Source organism: Solanum tuberosum, unplaced genomic scaffold (assembly GCF_000226075.1).
Source record: "Solanum tuberosum cultivar DM 1-3 516 R44 unplaced genomic scaffold, SolTub_3.0 scf00035, whole genome shotgun sequence".
In the NCBI taxonomy this organism is placed as follows: Eukaryota; Viridiplantae; Streptophyta; class Magnoliopsida; order Solanales; family Solanaceae; genus Solanum; species Solanum tuberosum.
In genome coordinates, this window is record NW_006238963.1 from 1,797,851 (window position 1) to 1,803,043 (window position 5,193).

Consider the following 5,193-nt stretch of genomic DNA (forward strand, 5'->3'; position numbering starts at 1 on the left):
AAAAGAGCATTTGAACTCCCCCTTCAAGAAACAAGAGTCTCATTCCCAATTTATCAACATAGTAAATAGAAACCACAGCGGCAATGACATTGACTCCACCAGTGGTCTGTGGTCACAGCAGACATGAGTGAACTATCAACAACAAAACCAATAGTCTTAAGCAACACTGGTGTATAGTTGTGACGGACAGTTGAAATCAACGTTGAGTGCGTCTCTGTATTTGTATGGAGCCATTTCAGATAGGTATAGTTGCACACATTGCAATTCAATGAAATAAAAACATGTTAACCATCCTGCAACAAAAATATCAAGCTAAATGAAATTAAAAGAAGAAAACAACAAATAGTTAGTCATTTACTGTGATTAATAGACAATGACTGTTTCTACATAGGATAACTCTCTAAATTCAACATTCTACCTAACATGTTTAATACCTCAAGATTCAGATAGTATTTTAATACATTATACACATCTTTAATTTAACATCACAGTTCAACTCCAACAGTTTGTTGGACTTGCAGTATGCATATCACAAATTTGTTGCTATAAAATCAGTAGATCTCAAACTTGGCCAAATGAAACAATTGTGGCAGTTGAACAATATGAGGTTTTAGTTTTGCGATTATAATACACAATACTTTATCTATTTTAAGAAAACATCATAGAAAAGGAGGTGTCAATATACACTTTCTGTGTACTTGAAAAGATAAAAAAAAATCAAATTACAATAAAAACGTACTCCAAACTCAACACTATAATCCTACTTCAAGTAAGGTGCTCTGAACTTGATACTACAAATTGTAAATAATAAAAGCTATCCAACATCAATAGTAAATGTAGTTGGCCGAAACAATGAAAAAGAAAGTTTTTTATTGTACTTCTCTTGAGAACTTTCAGTTGTGTTTATTAAATTTCATCACAAAGATTAACATTCCTACTACAACAATTGAAATCACCTCCTATGTTTCATCAATGATCTATTAAAGTTCAATGATATTTAATGAAACCACTGAACTTTATAGTACAACTCTTTCTTCTACTCAAGGCAGGTTAAGCATGTATATTACGCTAAACAAAAGCCACAATGAGAAATTGAAAAGAACTAATGAAGCACATTATACCAAAAAAATTGAAAGTGATATCCATCTAACATAACACATGTTATGAAAAGTAGGGGACACTCTATGAATTTTTCTTTTTATAAATATAATTGTTGTAGCCTAGAAGAGCACTTTTATATTGTTCTAAGAAGTTTTTCTTCTCCCCTTCAAATTTCCACAACCACGCTTCTACTTGTTGACAACTATGTTGTCTTTGGTTAGATAGACTTATTATAAGAAGAGTATTAGTTTCTAAAATTCATTTAGTAAAATCTGTCAAATGCTTAACTCAATACTTATTGGGAAACTAATTTGTGTAAGATAATTTTTTGCGTGTTCTTTCCCTCACATATAAGGATATTCTGCAGATCATCCAAGAACTGATTGGGCATAAAGTATCATTATCTCGGAGATCATTGTAATGAGCAGACATACAACTTTTCCATTTTTCTTGTGCTATGTAGTTTCATTTCTTCTCAAATTAAACTACTTTTTTCTTTAAACCGGTGAGTTTAAAGAATGGTAGCTCTAGTATTTATCCTATAATGAAAAGCAAAAAGGATTAGGGAACTATGGAGGGGTAAAACAAAGAAGATATAAAGCCTGTTTGGATTGACTTTGGCTTAATTTTGTTATTTTGACTTAGAAATAAGTTCTTATAAGCATTTTGCTTTAAAACACCTAAAACAAGTCAATCTAAATGGGCACTTAATCAAGTATGAGTTACCTTATAGATAAAGGAATAAAAGAGAATTTTAACGGGCACTTAATCAACTATGAGTTACCTTATGGAAAAAGGAGTAAAAGAGAATTTTACAATTATCCTCAACAACAGCTATATGATGATTAAGTTTGAATATGGTTATTCCAGGATGAGGGCAATTTGTAGTTAATTTCACTACAGACTTTTGTTAAAAGTAAAGGTTATTGAAAGGATGTGTTTAATTGAAAGGCATGTGCTCCTTAGTGTGTGAGATTTGAGAAAAAATTGTGTCCAAATAGTACTTACCAATAATCATGACAACTAATATGTCCTTGTAGTAGAACGGTAGAATTAGTAACTTTATTTAGGCCAAGCGTTGCCTAATCTTTCCAATAACTTTTACGGCTTTATCTGAGAACAAAAAATATAGTTTCCGCAATAATTTTCTAAACAGCAAACACTGAGAAAACCGGAAAATTATTGTTATTGATATAAGAAGGAGAAATCCAGAAAATAAAGGTGAAATGGAGAGTTTACACATACAGGGAGGGAAAGATTCATTATTTCTAACTACTAAATTTGATCTTTACTTTTCGTACAGCTGCAACAATACTCATTGAAATAGAGAGTGTGTGTATGGAGAACTAAAAGAGGGAAAGAGATGAGAGAGCTGATATTTGTAGAAATAGGTTTAATGTGTTAGAAATAGCATGTAACATACCATAACTAATGGATTAGATTACTTACCTTGAATCGTCCTTATGAGTCCAAATGGCGGAGTTGGAGTCATGGCAGCCTTGCATAACCACGTATCAATTAATCTCACAGTTGTGTTGCTGGCGATATAATAAGATAATCAATAACCAATCCAGCAGCAACAACTGATGGTGATGTCTGCAAAGCTTGGAGATAGCCACATAGTTGGCAGCTGAAAGAGAGTCGGTAATCATTTCAGCCATTAATAAACGAATTAACAAAATGTCAAATTGTAAATAACTAAGTATTGTAGCATAACTGTTTTACAGAGCAAAATAATAATCATTGCAATAACAGATTAAGACATCATTAAATGACATCAAGTTTGCTATATTTACAACTTCTTCATTTGTAATGTTCTCCATTAGCTACGTTGACTAATATAAAAGGCTGTCACAGAGAAACTTTCATGATGAAATAAAAAAATTTGTAATGTGGATACAATGGGTCTTTGTTGTTAAAGAGGCAACAAGATATATCCAAAGTTGAAACTGATATCATCTTTAGATACTACAATGTTACCAACTTAGTTACTAAAACACATGAATGCTTAAGAAGATTAGTTTTTTTTTCCTATTTCAGCCATGATAAACATTAACAGAAAATAACTAATCAAAAGTTATTCAGTTACACCAAAGAAGAATCGACTTTACCGACAAGTGGCATGGAAAATATGATTTATTGAATTTCGAGCAGGAAGAGGGAAACAACCCGAAATCAGAAATACTTATCTGTTACTAATAAAGTTTCTGTTAAAATATAGCCAATAATGTAATGCTTAAGCATTTCTCCGAAGCGAGAATAGTATGACTTACAATGTTATAATCCACTTCTTGTAATGACTAAATTGGTGATAAATTTTAAACTTTGACTGGAATAGATACAAAAAGGCTGACTCTTGTTCATAGTTATCTATCCCAATATCCCGATAGCATCTCATGAGTTAACAAATTTTGAAGTATTCACAGAAGTGTAAACAAGATTTTTCAAAATCATTACCTAAGCTGCCAAGGGGCATGCCATGATCCTCCATCTGACACGGCAACTTGGGACCTTCTCGCATTCGATGATATGTTCTTCATCCTCTAGAAGTGTGTTGATGTCCACTCTATTTTCCACATTTGCATGTGAAGTAGAACTCCATGATCATTTGGAACAGAGAAAAGAAAATGTGATCGTATAACAAATCACCATACCCATAAAAACAAAAAATGAATATTCGACAAAAAAACCAACAATTTATACATCAAACACATAGTAACATACTTTTTTGAAGAGTTTGATCGCCAATTGATAAGAGATGATCACGAGATAGCAAAAAAGTGGTTTAAGAAGCATTGTCAGTCATCCAAAAACAATATAAGAACATATATATTACCATAGACACCGACTGAATTTCACGTGCCAATCACGGTAAAATTTGACATATCACACACAAACTTAGCGTGTTTTCCTTCGGATTGCTTTAGTTCTTCAAGATCAGCATCTAAAAGCAGAGAAGCATACTCTTATTTTAGAGGTGAACAAAATTATTAAAGGTCCAAAATATAGAAGCATTCGACATATTTAAGCAGTGAACATTCACCTTTCAATTGGACTTGTGTTGTAATGTTGATGCCTACAACATGAATATTTGTCCCCCACGTAAACACAACATCAGCAGCCTCAGGGTCCCCATATATATGCTTCGTCAGCAAACTAAGCAAATGAGTAAACAGTAACAAATTGGATAAGTGAATACAACAAAGACTCTTTCTTCAGCTTTGTATATTGTAAGACATTACAACAACAACAGCATGCCAAATGTAATCTCATAAATGGGGCCTGGAAAGGGTGGTGTGCATGCAGACCTTACCTCTACCTTTTTGAAGTAGAAAGGTTGTGTCCGATAGACCAGTGGCTCAAAAAAGCATATCAATGCAAGTTTAAAAAAGGAATTGTAAATATTATAGTATTTATATACCCCATTGGGAAAGAAATCACCCACATTTGCTTGTGCGGCAGGGTTAACATTTTCTACAGCAAAAGAGGAATCACCAAGTACAACCACTCTCTTCACCTTGCTTGCAAAGGTTGAGTCCCACTTGACAGCTTAACTAACAGATAACAATGAAACTTTTGTTATTGCAATGGAAAAATTGGAAACTTAAAAATCAAAAGTTTTAAGATACGACATACCAAAGCCAAGTTTGTCAATGGTCTTAATGCAAGTATAGACATTTCACCAGGATATTCAGAAACTTTTTCCACCAAGAATTCAGATACAGACTTGTCGATTTTTTTTGAATTTGGAGAAGGTAAAAATAAGTTGCCTAATCCAACTGAACCATGAACAAAGTCTACAACACATGGTTCCCCTCTATAGCAAGAAACAAGAGTTAGGTTAGGTGACAGTGTGTTGAGAAGCTACAAGGGAGAAAGGAAAGTAAGCATAAGCTGAACTTTTTTTTTTGTGTAAAACCAACCATCGTTTTGCCTATTTAATCTATTCTAATATCTATCTACACGGTAGAAAAAACTTAAAAAATTAGCTTCATGTTACGTATGTTCAAGTGATGCTGCAGTAATTACTTGTCTCTTTGGAATATACAGTATGTGAGATTGCAAAGAGAAAAAAATGTTACTATTAGAAGG

General features: G+C 32.9%; 1 long non-coding RNA gene across 8 annotated transcripts; it reads right to left on the minus strand.

Annotated features, from left to right (window-relative positions):
* Positions 1-189: 189 nt before the first annotated feature.
* Positions 190-5,187, minus strand: LOC102586222 (uncharacterized). Of its 8 annotated transcripts, none has more exons than XR_001472897.1 (7): positions 4,738-5,187; positions 4,547-4,655; positions 4,145-4,257; positions 3,938-4,045; positions 3,559-3,667; positions 2,110-2,731; positions 190-293 (listed from the first exon to the last, which is right to left on the minus strand). It is a non-coding gene; the product is annotated as an uncharacterized lncRNA (long non-coding RNA). The 8 variants fall into 8 exon arrangements; XR_001472896.1 differs by having other exon boundaries at positions 3,559-3,697; XR_001472895.1 differs by having other exon boundaries at positions 3,826-4,045.
* Positions 5,188-5,193: the final 6 nt, after the last annotated feature.